Here is a 17,627-nt window from a genome sequence, read left to right as displayed (position 1 = left end):
ATCTTCTTAAATGGTTTAATGTTGGTTTGGATGGACTACTCACATTTGAAGAATTAATTTGATTTGTTTACTGTAATTCAATAGTAATTCCTTCTCAGAATGAACAGTACAAAATGATACCTACAGTACAAAACACCTCAGGCAAGGGAACAGTATAATACCATTTTGCCTGTCCCCTCTTATATTTCTAAAAGATGCTCAAAACTTTGTCTTCCCAATAATCTTTTATTATGTGCTTGTAAGGATGAACACAAAAACTGAGCACCAAAAGACTATAAGAATCCTCACAGATATACAGAATGTTTCAATCAGCAGAAAGTGGACAAAGAACTATATTTTTAAACAGGAAACAGGATTACAGTTTTGATTATTTCTGTTTATCTCATCTTCTCATCTGTATGCTTACTGTTCAATAATCTGGATACAAATCCTTTATATTTGCCTTGTTACATACATTTACAGTATGTTATTTAGTTCAACAAATAATTCAACATCTATATTTAGCTTAACTGTGTAACTATGTTTACTTTCAAAGTCTGATACAGTTGATCTGTACATGGCCCATGAAAATACATATTTCTGCTACCATTTGAAATACTGTTGTTTCAAGTGTACAAAATGCCTTTCATCCCCTCACCCTTGTGTTTGCAAAGTGCAGTCAATTGACTTTATAGCTTGGATGCTGTAAAATCAGTAGGCTACGAACCTGTATTTCCTCACAGTGCACTTGTATCTATCTGACATTAAAAAACCATTTGAAGATTGGCATCAGCATATGACTTATTATATAATTAAGGATTAATTACAAGGTATCTGTGCAGGGGATGTGTGTAGAGAGGAGGAGGATGATTTAACTAATGAGTTCAGTTGTGGAATTAATCAGTGCAGATATTCCTCTTGACAAATTTAATTGCCTAATTTTTATTATGCTTTTATCAACAACCCTGGCTATAACCAAGTAGTACTGATCTGGTTGCAGAGAACGTGTACTTGTAAGATTTTTTATCTTGGGGCAGGCATCACCTTGTAGACCTCTAAAACAGAAAGAAAAATTGCTGTTCTTGTAGGCATTCAGCCAGTGTGTCAGACAGAAAATCACTGATTTGAGATTATATTTGTGATTTGACATGGAGGCCCTTTCTAGATTCTGCTTGCTAGTATTCTGTACCTACTCCACAGTTTACTTAATCAAATGGAGGAGTGAGGACAGTTACTGGATGAAAGGTCAAGACCTATTTAGTATCACTGGAATTGGTGAGCTGCTTTGGATTTTCAACATAGTGAATCTTTTCAACATGAATCACAAAAAGAGATGCAGGCCTCAAAACCACCAGCCAGATCAGATCAGAAGTTTATCTTGGTCTTGCTCCCTAAAGTTGCTCTCACCACTGGCAGCCAAGCCTAAAACTCAACAGACATGCTTCAGATCTGCCTAGGGTCAAACAGGAGACAAATAAAACTATTTAAAAAAGCCCTAACCCAGAAACAAAGTTCCTTTAACTTTTAACTGTTTACTGAAAATGTTAAAAAGGACTCCAGAAAAAAAAAGGCGGAAGCAAAAACACTCAATGAAAGACAGAACCAGAGACATTACCTTTAAACAAAACAGGGGTCAAAGCCACCGAATTCATTATGAAACAGAAGCAGAAATGCTGTTGAGTCTTCTTCAGGTTCTTCTGAAATAATGCTAGAGCCTGTATCTTGGCTGCTTAATTAGGTGGCCCTGCCCCTTTAGGCTTCATTTATATTAAGAAGGGCAGTCAACAAGGAACTCTAAGATGTACACACTTAACATAATACAACATTAAAAAATAATTAATATACAACATCATAATACACACAATACATCTTTATATATAATACACTACAGTGGGTGTTTGTTTGTCCAGGATTTAAAATCACCTGTAGCTCACAAACCGTTTAAACTATTGACCTGAAATTTGGTGCACATATACTACGTGACGTCTACTATCTGCTTTCGGGTGATGATTGACCTCCAAAGTTATTCCTCTTTTTATTTTTATTTTATTATAGAATCAACTCTTGGCAGTGGCCAGCAGAGTGGCCATGTGGCGCATGCATACAGGCGCCGTTCTCATCCCTACCGCTTTCGCCGTTACTTCTCCTAACTCTTCATATCTTAAATCATTCTTGAGGCAGATTGAAGACTTAAGTGTCGACCTAAGTGAAAAATTAAGGAAAATGTACTAAGTAATTGCAACATAAACCCTGAATTAATCAGTTTTAATGTGAAAAGATGCCGACAAAAGAAGAGAAGAAGCAGGCCGCAAGGGTGGAGAAAAGAAGAGCTGCTCATGAAGCAGCAAGCGCATCAGCCTCTGAGCAATTGAATGTTAAATGTACAGAGAAAGAGTATGAAAACTATGAATGGTCAAGTCAAGTGTATTCGTGCAGTGTGCCATTACTGGTATATAATAAAATCAAAAATATAATTAATAAGAGAAAAGAGACTGAATACACAGTGTATACACTCTCTGGCTGTGACATAACTCCCAAGAGCAGTGTAATGGACAGTGCACATTTCTGAAGACTTTTGAGCCTTAGGTTACAAATCTTCAGAGACTTGCGCTCAATATATTGTGAAAACGATGAAGGAGACAAAAGAGCACTCCCAGTCTGCTGAAAATGGACAACATACTTACTGTTAGGTGCTGTCTTTTACGCTGTATTTATACTTCTGAAAATGTTGTAATGGACACTGCAGCTATTTTATATTAATTCTGCTTCAAATATCCCTTTTTAGGGTTGTGACAATACCACAATTTTAAACTTTGATGCCATACTAAGAAAAGTATTGAAATCTGATCTAATTTTTGGTTACCAATACAGTATATAACTCAATAAAACTCAATAAAAATGTATTTAAATTTATTCAGTTTTAGTATGCATTGAAATCTTTACCAATGATGAAAACATCCATCCATCCATCCATCCATTATACAACCCGCTATATCCTAACTACAGGGTCACAGGGGTCTGCTGGAGCCAATCCCAGCCAACACAGGGCGCAAGACAGGAAACAAACCCCGGGCAGGGCGCCATCCCACCGCAGGGCACACACGCAGGACAATTTAGAATCGCCAATGCACCTAACCTGCATGTCTTTGGACTGTGGGAGAAAACCAGAGCACCCGAAGGAAACCCACACAGACACGGAGAGAACATGGAAACTCCAAGCAGGGTGAACCCGGGTCTCCTAACTGCAAGGCAGAAGCGCTACCCACTGTGCCACCATGCCACCCATGATGAAAACAGATAATAGAAATTGGTTGTATTAGCCTCTTTAGTTGCTATTGTGCAATAGCAAATGTTGCTTAGAGGTTTGTCTGTATCTTGTATCTTTCCGTAGTCATTTAAGCATTTCCAGACACCACTCTAGCTGCCCCTTTGTCAATTAAGTGTGCTGGTGAAGACTGTAATGCTGCTGAATTTGCCATCTTATTAACACCTGTTAGTGAATAGAAAGTGGGCTGCAGCTCTCACCAAGCCCATTGGTAGGCTATGAGGGTCAACTGTAAAAGGCCTGTTCAAACCGGAAGTGCATTCGTAATGCAGGCTGTAGATCCAATACAATGAAAAATGAATATTGCAATAATTTAAAAAATGTTACAACTGATACTTATCGATATCTTGGCACTTTTAACAACCTTAATCCTTTGTAGTTTTTAATTAATGAAATGGTGGTGAAATGGTGATGCATTGTGGGTGTCTATAAGGTGGGAAATTTAGGTTAGCTGGATGCTTTAGAAGTTGGATGAAGGTGTGTATACAGGCATGTAACTTAACCCTGTAATGTTTTGAGGTTGTGGTCATCTTGGGACCTAAAAATTAATGGAAGATCAGCAGCAAAATACAACAATATGAAAAGCAAGGCATACAGTAAAATGCAAAAAACAATGAGTAAATACTTTCAAGCCACTAATACAAATGACACATTCACTCATTTTCCATATCTGTTTGTTACACAGGAAGCCAGAGCAGATTGCAGCAGCCTTGTATTGTGGCTTAAAAATATGTTCATTCACATTTTGGGCTAAATAGAAGTTACCGCAATTGTTTTGTCTCTCTTTCTCTCTGTGCCACTGGACATGAAGCTGACATCTCCTTTGGTATACAAGCACACATCAAGGTGACATCTCCTTAGGTATATACATGTGACAGGTGTCTGGTCACACTTACAGGTAATCTAACTTAGACACCATTTAAATATCCAACAACGCCACCCAGTTTTATTAAGAGACTGGGAACTCCTGAAATTTACCAATAATAGCACACAGGGTTCTTTAAATTGGTGGTGAGTAAACACACAATGAAAGACACAACAGTAATTTCAGGAAAAAGCAACAGTAACTTCTATTACACCAGACAATAATAAGTACATGAAAAAGATAAATGAACATAAACAAAATCTAACAATGTCAAGAACGAATTTCTTTTTTTTAAAAGGAAAACACACAGTCCTCACTCTAGTCCGTCAAAAACATAATTGGAGGGTACAACCTGTAGTGGTGCAGAGTCCAGTTTGTTCTCTGTGTTACCCAACACTTAATTGTTCAACTGTCCACGGATGCACTCTGTTCACCGGACACTCGTTTCCCAACAGAAGTTTTGTCAAAATGGTGGAATCCCTCTCAGCATCTCTTCATTGTTCTTTTTTTCCACTGGGCTCCTTGTGTTGCTGTGACCTAGGCACGCCTTATTTCTTGTCTGCCAGCTTTGCTCGGTCCTTTCATGCGGCTTCCCTCTCTCGCTGGACCCACAACTGCCGTCTCCTTGTGGAGCTGTCTTTTCCTCCCTGGAAGTAAGTGTTGCCGTCCTTGTGCCTCATGTCATGCCAGCCAGGTACCCTCGTCTGCCTACGAGCCTCTGTGCTTTGTCCGAGTGTCTTGGCAGCGTTCTCAGTGGACCGTCCCTCCTTTTGCCTCCTCCTGCCAAGAGCTTAAATCTCCTTCAGTCCCTGCAATTATCAGTTCTGGACAATCAGATTAAACAATGGCACATCTAAATTCCTGGGTTTAACAAATAATGAAAACACAAGTTAACAAAACCAACCATTAATGAGTACGGATCTGCTGTTTAGAAACCAATATTGTCAAACATGTTAATTGCCAAGTCAGGTAAATACAGACATCCTCCAAGGAAGAAGCAGTTCTGTTATCACAACTTTTTGTATTCTTTGTAATATCAACCAATCAAAAACTTCAAAGTGGTGACTCTTTTGCAAGACAGTAAATACCGATATCCTGTAGACAGCCATCACAATATTCAGTTACAGGATAACCCAGGAAATTTGCCTTTAGCTTCTCGCCTCAGTCCAAACAATCGGTGCCTATTTCCTGTTCATCTGCTGGGCTTTAAATGTAATATTTGCATGTTTCTTTTCCTAAGAGAGAAATGGAATGACCCAGTGTACAAAAATGTCCCCCTCTGACATACACACACAGACAGTCACACCTATCAGACTCCTTAACACAAATGACTCTGTGTTTACACTGTGTGCACCTTTCACAGAACCCAAGATGGAGTAACCTCAGGACAAGAGCCTATAGCTCTTGGAAAAAAACAGTCTTTGCCTCTTAAATTAAACTGAATTATGCTAAAAGATACCTGTTTTCATATATGTCACAAAGTATGTCAACTTACTGATATGATTAGTTCATATGCATAAGTCCATTAGAAATTCCACATTTTAAGATTAAAGTCGTTTAGTGGCCCTGTCCTTCTTTTATCATTAATTGCCATTGGTGCCATGTCCTTCAGCATATGCCCTTGTTTTTCAGCTCAGCCTTGAGGGCTTCTCTTGTAGCAGATCACTAGCTGTCTTTGTTTGTCTCACTATTCTCTGCTTCCATAACAATGCAGCATAACAGGAGTCACTACACTCTGCAAGGTAAGAGCCAGCGTTGGATAGACTGCATTTAAATATGCAAAATTCATTTGCTACTTAATTCTTTATAACTGGATTTGTCATGATTGCTGTAAAAGACCATTATATTTTTAACTTGTAATTAAGGAAGCCGTTCACTACAACAATTGTATTCTAGCCCAACATGACATACATCCATTAAGTGTAACAAAAATAAAAGTGTGAAAGTATTTCAGAATTTTCTAATATGAAAGCCGAGTTCAAAACTTGCTGTTTAACTCTACATTAACCATTAAGCCAATAGGCTGATATAAAAAAAAACCCTGCTATCTGTTTTTCTTCAGTTGCAAAATGACTAATTAGGATTATAGGATCAATTTTCAGGCATAATATTGTTTGCACTCCAATTAAAATGTTATTGCTTCTGAAGAGTTGGTAGAATATACCATAAAATTACAAAATAAGTATTACTGCACTCTTCACACAGCCAACAACATCTTTTCTTTTGTCATTTGACTAGTGAGGATTATTCTATTATGCAGAGTTCAAAAAGCCTGCCATTTCACTTTGGTCATTTATGTTACAGAACTAGTCGTCGATCATACAGATTTCATCAACAGAGGAAAGAATATATCACAGTTTCACAGACCTCATTATTTCTCTATTCTTTAGTGTTATTTAAATACTTAGATGTCTCAAAAAGAGCTAAAATACGATAACCACTCTATTTGATTTTCTTTTTAATTACTGGGACTTTTAGCTCTTTTTTACCCTTTTAGTAATATCTTTTGTGGACTTTTCGGGATAGCAAAACTGTGCCTTAGAAGAAGTGTCATGATTTTTTCAGTATAGTTTTTAAGCAATTGATAAAAAAAAATGAAAAATGAAGATTAACTATAAACAGAAGTGAGTGATAAGAGGCTCTGTGTTGCAGTGAGTGGTTCACAAGACTGGGTTTGAATTCTGGCCCAGACATTCTCTATGTGAATCAGAACATTATTTCTTTGGTGTGGATTTTTTCTGTCGGCACTTCAGCTGTCCCTTCCATATCATGAAGACATGCTTGCTGGCTTGACTGGTGATTTAAAATTGATCAGATATCATGGAGTGAGTATGTGTGTATGTGTGTGCATTAGAATTGGCACCTGCTTAAATGAGAGTATCTGGTATGGATTAAGGGAGTTATGACAATAGATGAATGATGTAATAGTAGTGTGAAACAGACTTATTAATGATTATAGCTAAAAGCATTTACTACATGAATCTCTATTCCTTATAAAAACATAACAAATGAAGCCTTTGGAGGTTTTCAAACATACTTACCTAACACCCCACAAAATTTTAACTGATCAACTGTGGGGCTATTTGGTGCCTTGGGATTCAATAGAATGCAGACTGTTTCTTCTTATACTTACAACATTGTGAAATGTTTAGCAAGTGAGCAGATGGAGGGCTGCCTGTAACTGACTGTGGACCCCCAGAGGTTTTTCTCTAGCCAAGAATAATCTTGCCTGGAGTTTTTGTTTAATTGTTCTCCATTGACAGCTTGCCATGTTTCAGCTATAGTGATAATACAATTTATATTGTTATGGCTTGCTTATATTAATCATAGAGATTCATTCTGATTTATGTTTGGAGCCAACATGAACAGGAGAGAAGATCAATAATTTTGTTCCATATTGCAATACATACTAATAAAGTGATGCATTATGAGGAGAAACAAAATATTCACAACTATTTTTCAAATTCTAAATAACTTTGATATATATATTTTATTCATTTAATTTTTATATTAGTAGCTCTATTTTCTATTAACCTTTTCTGGGTATCTTTAAGAGGGTCAGCCTACCTCTTCTTGGAGCTTAAAGCTGTCCTTCCTCACTACATTTTCTTTCCCAATATACACCAGTTAATGTGGCCCCTTTTCATGACTTCTGCCAAATTCCCCTTTGACTTTGTAGCTTCTCATTATTCTGTCTAGTTGTGAGGCTCTGTCTGTCCCAGCATTCGGCTTCCCAATGGAAGATTCAACTGAAATGGATCTTATTCTTTTAATCTTTTAAATTGACGTTCCTCCATTTACAATTTTTAAAAGTCATTCCTATGTAAGGTGATGTTAAAACACCATCATATTGCTTGAAATGACACTTGGAAAAAATGACACAAATGTTTGGATATTTGGATATTTTATTTTACTCTGAAAATGTCCATTTACCTATCTACTAAAAAGATGTAAGCTAAGCAGTGACCCCCAAATTCGCTCCAAACCAATGAGAGCAGGTGTGCCCATCAATGTACCCTGAGATTGACTGGCACCCTGCCCAGGGCTTGTTCTAGCTTTACTGCATATAGTGTCAAGAAAAATAAAATAGATAGATAGATGGCTCCCCTCTACTGAGCGTGAAAAGGCACCTAATTACACTTATAAAGGATCTTCTAGAAAAGTTTTATTTCATTATTTTCTATGGCAAGAAATTAAATTTCAAATGTTCTTTCCATTCAGTATATTATAATTAATATAGTGTACCAAATACCAAACAATCACATTATAATCATGAGGCCGATGCAAAGTTAAGATGAAAAAAGAGGCAAAACAAATTAAGGAAGCACAAAAGGAAGTATGTGTTTCCACATTTTTATTCCTAAAAGCTAGTAACAAATTCATTCTGCATAATGCCTCAGGTGCCATTAATAATTTCTTGTTTTTTAGCCTTTTTAAATTTTTTATCTTTGTTTTCTGTATTTACATTTTTAGCCACAATGCACTGTTGTGTTGGTTTAAAGTTGAGCTCTTCCAGTGTTCCAATTATTTTTAGAATTTCATCACTATACTTGTTTCTAAAAGTCTTTGATGAAGTTCTCAGTATACAGTATAAGGTACCAGATAATGCTAATATGAAATGTCCTTGGTGGTTTTAGGTATTGTTTCGATTACTGGTACAGTTTTTTTCAGCATTTTTCACTTAGATTTATATCTTCTGTCATTTTCCCTGCTCAATTAATGTAGTTTATGCTTTACTTTCAAATAATATATTTTACAATAATACTTTACTTTCAAAATGTCTTTCTTTCTTGTTGCTACAAAACCCATCTACACAGCTCTCGCTATAGTGTTCTTCAAATCTGTAGCTCCTACTCACTGAAACTTCCTTCCGTATGTGAGGCTCAGACTGTCTTGATGTTTGAATATCAGACAAAAGCCTTTTTTACTTATTAATTGCTGGCCCTTCATTTATGGGTTTCAGCGGTTCCTCCTATTCAGGATGATGGTAATGACACCACCATTTTGTAAAGCAGCTTGCAGTGATTGTTATGAACTTTCCAAATTAATCAGCTTGCCTGACACCAGAACTGATCACGTTGTTACTATGCGGTATTCGTCACACTATATGTGATCTGCAAATCTCTTTATGATCACACTTGCTGCTGAAAGTCCTCACTTGTACTTACCATCAACCCTGAATTTTTTATTATTATACTGCTCCCTTTTTATATTTGATACTGTATTTTCATGTTATATGCTCTATGTGGTGGTGCAATCTATTAACTATAAACATTGTTAGACTGATGGATTCAGAAAGTATTAAGACCTCTTGACTTTCTGCACACTTTATTGTGTTGTAGATTTCATTTTAAATTAATCCATGTACCACTTTTCCCCATCAGCCTACACTCAATAACCCATAATGAGAAAATCAAAACATGTTTTCAGAAAAGTCTGCAAATGTATTAAAAATCAAAAACTGAAATCTCTCATTTAGATAAGTACTGAGACCTTTTGCTGGTGACACTCTAAACTGTGATCGGTGCACCCTGTTTGCTGTAATTTTCCTTGAGATGTGTCTAGAACTTGACTGGAATCCACCTGAATTGATTGGACATCGTTTAGAAAGGCACACACTTAGGTACTGTACAGTATGTAAGGTCTTACAATTAATTCTGCATATTAGGACACTAATCATACATTGAAGTCCAAGGAACTATCTATAGATCTTCATAAACAAATTGTGGTGAGCCAAAGATCAGGGAAAGGGGATAAAACCATTCCTAAAGCTTTGAGTGTTCCTAGGAGCACAATGGCCTCAGTAATTGCAAAATAGAAGAAGTCTGGATAAATCTGGGTTTTTCCTAGAGGTAGCTAGCTGCCTGGCCAAACTGAGTACTGGCCAAAAAGGAACTTGGACAGGTAGGTGACAAAAATCCAATGGTCAGTTCAAAAGAAATCCTTAGGAGAAACTGTTGGTAGGACAACCATCTTACCAGTACTCCATTAAACTCAATCGTTAATGGTATAGTGGTTAGACAGTAAAAAAGACTATTGTTTAAAGGACTTTTAGAGCACCGGGCAAAAAGATTTGCTGGTCCAAGGAGACAAAAGTTAAACTCCAAGCACGTTGTCAGGCAAAGACCTGGCACTGCTCATCACCTGCTTGCATGGTGGGGACAGCATTATGTCATGGGGTGTGCTTCTCAACGGCAAGGACAGGGAGACTGTTTAGAAAAGTGTGAATGCCGCCAAATACGGAGATGCCTTTGAAGAAAACCTACTCCAGTGTGCGTGTGACCTGAGATAAGGGGCGACCATTCACCTTTCAGTATGACAATAACCTGAAGCATACAGCCAAGAGGACACTGGGTCCTTTAACTGTCTTTAAGTGACTCATCCAAAGCCCAGATTTAAAACTCCATCTATGGAAATATTGAAGACTGCAGTTTAGATACATCCTATTCAATATTGAAGCTTGAGAGGGTCTGCCAGAAAAAATGGGATAAACTGCCAAGACTGAGGTTTGCTAATCTCACTCAAGAAGACATTATGCCCCTTGGCGTCTAGGAGGTAGGCAGATGAGAAAACGGAATAACATTCCCAGGGCCTGTCACCTACCTTCTGCTGCATCCCATGGTGCTGGCCAGCATGGCGGCATCTGGTGGCTGACCTCTGAGTCCGCCCGGATTTCTTCTTTCCCATTAGCACGGCATCCTTAGGAGCTTCTTGGTGGTCCTCCTGCGGCTCCCTGCTGCATGTGTGTGCTTCAGTGCGCTGTCTTGGGGGTGCACCTTCTGTGCGGCTGTGCTGGACACGTGCCTTGCGCCGCTGTGTCAGGTCATTACACAAATTTTTTAGCAATGGGTCCCTGCCTTGGAACAGGCAGAGAATCCCATCTGGAATGCTAGTATAAAAAGGCGCTATATATACATCCGACCCAACACAGATTGGACACGGAGGCACATGTATAATAAAATAAATAAAACTTTTATTTTTCTTCAGCTGGAGAGCACATCTTCCCTGCCACAACACAGTACCAAAGCACCAACACACAAAACCCCTTGAGGTCAGAGTGCAGGGTCAGCCATTGTACAGCACTCCTGGAGCAATTACTGGTTAAGGGCCTTGCAGAGTAGGATCTCTTTTGGCAGTGACGGTGATTCAAACCGGCAACCTTTGAGATAACAGTGCAGATCCTTAGCCTCAGAGCCACCACCACTGCCCATAGTAGCCTCTATTGATAATCGTCCAGGACATTGTGCCTTTGTGTTTAGAATTCATAATTAATTGTATCTTTATATTTGTTGACTGCACTCCTTCAAAGGTCAACCTCTAGTTTATACCAACATTTACATTATAGCTCCTTATGCAAAGCATACACAAACAAATTCAAGCCCTGAAAACGATGTCATCTCCCCTCATTTGTTTCAAAAGCTACACAATTTTATTGACGCTAACAAAGCTGAACAACATAAAAAACAAAAAACAAAGACAGATAACAGACAACTTCAAGAAACAAAAATGTACCCCCTCGTATATGATCTCCCACAACTGCAATAAATGAGGTTGCTTCTGTGTTCACTACAAACAACAGGCAAACACCTCCACAAACAGCTTTTTCACCAGTACATAAGCAGCATCAACAGTCCATGAGACCCTCTATTAATAATCCAACTTATAATCAAGTGTGCAATTATATTTTTGGATTTCACCCCTTTCAACTATCTTTTACTTGAAAATTTAGTAAAAATGATATTTTTTTAACAATACAACGATCAGACTCATACTCACAGACACCATTTTGTTAGTACTTCTTGCTTTCCTGCTGAAATGCACAGGTATGTCAAGTCCCCAGTTATATTCATTTCTTCAGATTTAGATGAAATTAATATACTCCAGCCCTGAAACTGCAATTGAAGTAAAAAAATAGTAATTGTGACTTTTCTCATTTTAAAATATTAATGCAACATATTTTAACAAACTCTTCTTTAAAAAATTTGGAGCAATTCTAAATTTGTTCCCTTGGAACAGAAAAAAACACTATGGATTAAAAAAAAGTATCTCTTGATTCTAAAGTAATTCTTGAAATCTAAGACAGAGAAAGGCAATGCTGTACCTGACTTTCAGCTTCACTATGGGGTCGTACACATACAAGTAGACTATGGAAAAAAATCAGACAATCAGTTCGATTAAGGCTTAGTTAACCCTAATTACTGCTAATCAGATAGAAATCCAATAAACTCACTGAGAATATAGTGCCAGTGCAGGAGACACTTTAATGCTAAGATGTTACTGTCAGTTTCACTCTTTGTAAGACCATTGTTAATTTACACCATCCCTAAAGTACACAATATTTAATATATAGACTGTATTTTCTATTGGATCCTTTTGAGATATAGATATAATATTTGTACTCTTTTTTTAAATTTGTCTCAAATAAAACTTTATTTAGACTAAAACATTTATTTTCCTTACATGCAAGGTACAGAGTTTAGAAACAAAACCTGACCAACTTTCTTACATTTCCTTCACTATTTAAAATGTAAAGTAGAGTTTCTAGCAGCAATAAAGAGTAGAAGGGCATCTGATCTGGTTTGGATATAATTGTAGGACCTAGTATTCCTTATTAATCTGTAACTGTTGCATTGTAATGAAATCCTTCAAATCATTTCAATAAATACATAAATAAAACTTAGGGTTTGTGCTGTGGCCTTATAGCTCCATAGTCCATATTTGAAATCCTGAACTGAGGTCTCATTTAAACTTTGCATCGATTTGGGCAAAAAAACATGCATACGCCAAAGAACAGGAAAATGTGTATGGCAAAAAACAATCTGATTTACAAAACCTGGTGTATGCATATTTCTACGCAATTTACCTTTAGAAATTACCTTCATCTTGTATGTGAGTTTGTGATTTGCCTTGACCCCATCTGGAATATGATAGTCAACCTCATACATATGCAATTACTTTGCAGCAGAATTTCATTGACTGGTAGAACAGACTCACGTCCTAACACATCATGTTGCACTCTGGAACTGAGTACACCAAGCACACGCATGGCATTGTATCACCTTTCCTTTGTGCTCTGAGCATCGGGGAAAGACGTAAGGCACCTGCACCTGATCAGGTAGCCGTTATTGACATGATTGCTGTTACAATGAATAGTACAGGTCGTATGAAAAACTCAGGGTTTAGCCTGTTACCTTATCAACAATCGTGGTGCTGAACAGGTTTGTGTAGCTGATGCTTCTATGGCAATGTTTGCCTGGGAAGACCGACACTTAAAATGACAAGAAGTACAAACTAGTTTGTAATGCACTGTGACCACAAACGCTGCTGCTGCCCCATGAAGACAGCCTGGCAACCCGGTTGCCATGCATTTCTGACAAACTGGTGGCCACAGCATGCAGCAACAGACGTTTTATGTTGATTTCTATGTGAAAACACTGCTATGTGTGCTTTTCAGAAAACAGTGTTTTTTGGAAAAACTATTCAGCCCTCAAAGAGTTCATGAAATGGAACTGCTTATGGTTAACAAAAGCATCTTCATTCTCACTAGGTGCCCTTTTTGCAAATGAGTGCAGCAAATTGCTCTATTACATAACAACAGCAACAACAACAACAACAATTAATTTCTTGTAAAAGCCTTCAATCACATAAGGAATGCCACAATGGGCTATAACAGGCCCTGTTTTTTTACAGCCAGAGCCTTGAATAGGTAAGACAAGAAAAAGCCCCCCCTCCAAAAAAAAAATTCAGTTGTTCACAACTCTTTTATTAAGTCTGTATTTTCACAATTACACTGGAAAATAGTAACATGTTTTGCTTAACAGTAAGGTGCAGACAGTGGATTGTGATAGAAACAATTATAAAATGCAGGCCACAGGCAGGAGGAAGAAGTGAGGTCAGTTAGAGACAGATAAGACATGGTGTCTTTAAGCAGTTTCTTATTTTACTGGTGTTTTTCATGTCTCAAACAAATGCAAAAAGCAGGCTAAACCAGCAAACCTCTCAAATGTATTTTGGTAAAGAAACAAAATGCATGAAAAGCATGCCAGTTTTCAAATATTGCACATTCTTGAACACAGAAATCCCTGACACTGTCCAAAAAATGAATCCCATACTGTACTGTAAAGCAATTATCAGTTAACACTTCTTCCAACATTATAAGCTTCATCTTTAAAGTCTTTTCTGATATTGCCAATCACTTTCAAAGTTTCAAATCTCTTTTTTTCCTGCTCTCTGCCCACTAGGAGGAAAAGAAAAATAAATGATTGAGTGATAGGAAGAATGACTCATGAAAGAGAAGACCACAAACAGACAAAGGAAAGCAAACTGGAGATATTTTATGCTGGCAGATATGTTTCGGTTTAACATTTGTAGTGCTTTATTAAATAGAGCTTTTGTGCTTTTTAAATAAATAACTACTATACTGTCATGTAATTGTCTAATTCAGACCAGGGTTGTATGGGTAGGGGTTATGGGCGAGTGGGGTTGGATCTGATTCCAGCTAGCATAAGGTGCATGAAAGTTGAAAACCCTGAACAGGGCACTAGTCCACTGCAGAGGAAACACACAACACACCCACCCACCCACCAACCACACACCAGGGCCAGTTTAGCATCTCCAACTCACCCAACCAACATATCTTTGGACAGTAGGAGGAAACCCACAAAGACATGGGAAAACATGCAGACTCCGTACAGAGAGGACCCGAGATTAACTACGAGGCAGCACCGCCAACACTGAGCCACAATGCCACCCATAAATGCCATACTGTACAGAATAATTATTTTTTCACAAAAGCCACTTGGTATAGGACAAACAAAAAGTAAAAAAAAAATAATCTGTACACATAGGTGTTAACTAATTTATAAGTCTGGTTGGAGACCTGTAAACATTCAGGATCAAATATTTGCAATGACAGAGGAATCTGGGAAATAAACACTTTTTGATAGCACTGTATGAATGTGACAATAGAAGAAAGAATCATTTTCAAATCATTTTGACTATGTAATATTTATTTATGTAGGCTCATGTACTGAATGAGAGACGCTTAAGCATTTTGAGTGAGTTCAATAAGCACTTCTGTTTGGACTACTTCTGTATCCTGGACATCAGTATTCGAACGAGGTGTGGAAAACAAGACTGACAGTTCCTTCACTTTAATATTAATTGCAATGTTAGACATGAAGGCAGATCATCTGGTTCGTGCAGCTACTCACAAATTTAATTTGCAAACACTGACATTTATATAGAAGTCTTGTGTAATGTACAGAATTTATGCAATATGTTTTATATATCATTTTTTTACACCAATGCTCATGCAGACTAAGTGACCTGATTAGGGTCACACAACACTTTAATGGTGCAGACTGGACCCAAATCCTTTCCCATGAGTCCACACTCCCAGCCACCAGGAAACAGTAACCAAAGGTACAGCCAGATTAATCCCTGACCTAAAAGTTGTGGTAATAGAACCCAGAGAGAAAATGATACCTTAAACATTGTGAGTGGCATTTGAAGACTAAGAGATTATTATTCTATTTGTTATTCAGAGATTACAAAGTGCAGCCTTTTTAGTTATTTCAATGCTAATAAAAATGTTTAACGTTAGCCTCATCCAAATGGGTAAAAAAATTTCAAAGAATTACTGTGTTGTACACAATCTAACCATTTTAATTTTCTTATGACCATTTGTAATGCTAAATGATGTAAAAGAACCGTGAATAAAAGAAAGTGACCAAAAATCAAAAAGCACGTTCAACTTAACTTCTCCTTCCAAGGGCTCAGTCATGAACTGTGAGTACTGATGACTGCAGGCATCTTTCTTTAGTGTTTTCAATTTAAAAAAATATCAGTCATGTATCTATAAATCTCATTGTCCTCTAAAGCTAAGGTTTAAAAAATGAGCAGCAAACAGTGGCTAAGAAATACAAAGAAGGTTTCAAAATACATGAGAGCAACATTTTTGTCAATACATTGCCGATTTGTCAAGCTTGTAAATAGGCGGCCTTGAAGATTATACACAGCTTCTTAAAGATATTATCTAACGTTCACTTTTGACCTTTTCTTCTAGCATTGGCTTTGTTTCTTTTTAATTGACTGAAGAAAAAGGCAGACACTTTGAATTTTCCTTTCTTTGATGTCATCAATCATAACAAAACTAAGCGGGCAAACAGCATAATAAGGCAAGAATCACCTTTTTTTTTTTTTACAATAAACTACGCGGAATTTGTAAACAAAACTAAGAAACACTTTAGAGGAAGGGCTACCTTGGAACCTTAGTCAGTTACTACCAGAACTAACCGTGAGGGTGTTGGGGCACCAGTGGGTGATCCCCGATAATCAAAGACAAAATAAACAAGAAAGTACACAACGAATGTGGAGAAGTCTTTTCAGACATGGGTTCCTAAACGAGAACCCCTCAAGATGGCGGAACTGCTGGTCATATGACTTCTCAGGAGGAAGGGGTGGGTCCAAGATGATAGACAATGGAAGTGATGTTCAGGTGGAATGGCTGTCAATCTTCCATTTTGAAGCAGGAGGGAGAGAAAAGGCATTAGCAAACAGAGGCAACCCTTGGTTTGGCAGGTAACTACCATCTTCAGAGCCCTTAAACTGTCTCCCAAACACACATACATGTGTGACACAGGTAAAAGGACCTTAACAAAGGCTGTGATGATGTTATTTATCAATGTGTGACCAATTGATGCTCTGTGGAAAGCCATCATGTTACTCTGTTCCAACATGTTACCCAACCAAAGTGGAAAATATGTACGTGCGTGCAACAAAATGTCCCAACTTCCTTTCAGAAATACAAAGTGTCAATATTAATTCAAACTTAAAATAATTAGCCAGATTACTTCTCATTGTTTCACATAATACTGCCTATAATTTAATAAGTGTGTTCAGGAAATGCTTGGATGAATGGACTGAAAGATAAATTCTGTGGTTTGTTTTCACTATGAAGAAAAATTTGATTTTATTTGAAATATATGATAATGATCAATAATGACCAATTCACATTAGATCATCAATTTCTACTTGCTTCTCCAGATGATGGCCACGGTAACAGCATGCTGAGCTGGACTGACCTAGCCACTCTATCATCAGGAACTTTTTCCGGGGTCTTTCTGAAGAATTCCTACATACTCCAGGCTTTGTCAACAGATATAATCTTTCCAGTATTAACTGGTTCTGCCCTGTGTCTTTTACCAGTGGGCTCTGGTTGGTACATCCTTTTAACAAGGCCAAACTTCTTGAACTGGCATCTTCCTTACTATTAAACTACTAATCATATCACATAGAATAAACTCAGAATCCCTGAAAAGGTACCCTATTTTAGTAGTTTGTACTTATAATTTCATTATTTTGTTCCTTTATCCAGATTGTAAAAGCTTTGTCCAAGACACTTAGCTCTCACCTTACTACCATGCTGAGGTAAAACTGGTTCTGCTACTGTTGCAT

At 37.5% G+C, this 17,627-nt stretch overlaps 1 protein-coding gene and 1 long non-coding RNA gene across 2 annotated transcripts in view; one reads left to right on the top strand and one right to left on the bottom strand.

Annotated features, from left to right (window-relative positions):
* tfec (transcription factor EC) overlaps positions 1–17,627 on the top strand; it is a 233,226-nt gene that overhangs the window by 75,455 nt on the left and 140,144 nt on the right. The window lies entirely within an intron of this gene.
* Positions 1–17,627, bottom strand: part of LOC120533888 — a 247,275-nt gene that overhangs the window by 93,742 nt on the left and 135,906 nt on the right. The window contains exon 3 of the long non-coding RNA XR_005634644.1: positions 11,946–12,061. This is a non-coding gene — a long non-coding RNA (uncharacterized LOC120533888). The remainder of the gene's footprint in view (positions 1–11,945; positions 12,062–17,627) is intronic.

The sequence above is a fragment of the Polypterus senegalus genome, chromosome 8 (genome assembly GCF_016835505.1).
Source record: "Polypterus senegalus isolate Bchr_013 chromosome 8, ASM1683550v1, whole genome shotgun sequence".
In the NCBI taxonomy this organism is placed as follows: Eukaryota; Metazoa; Chordata; class Cladistia; order Polypteriformes; family Polypteridae; genus Polypterus; species Polypterus senegalus.
The sequence above is the reverse complement of the archived record's forward strand: the minus strand, read 5'-3'. Positions and strand labels throughout refer to the sequence as shown.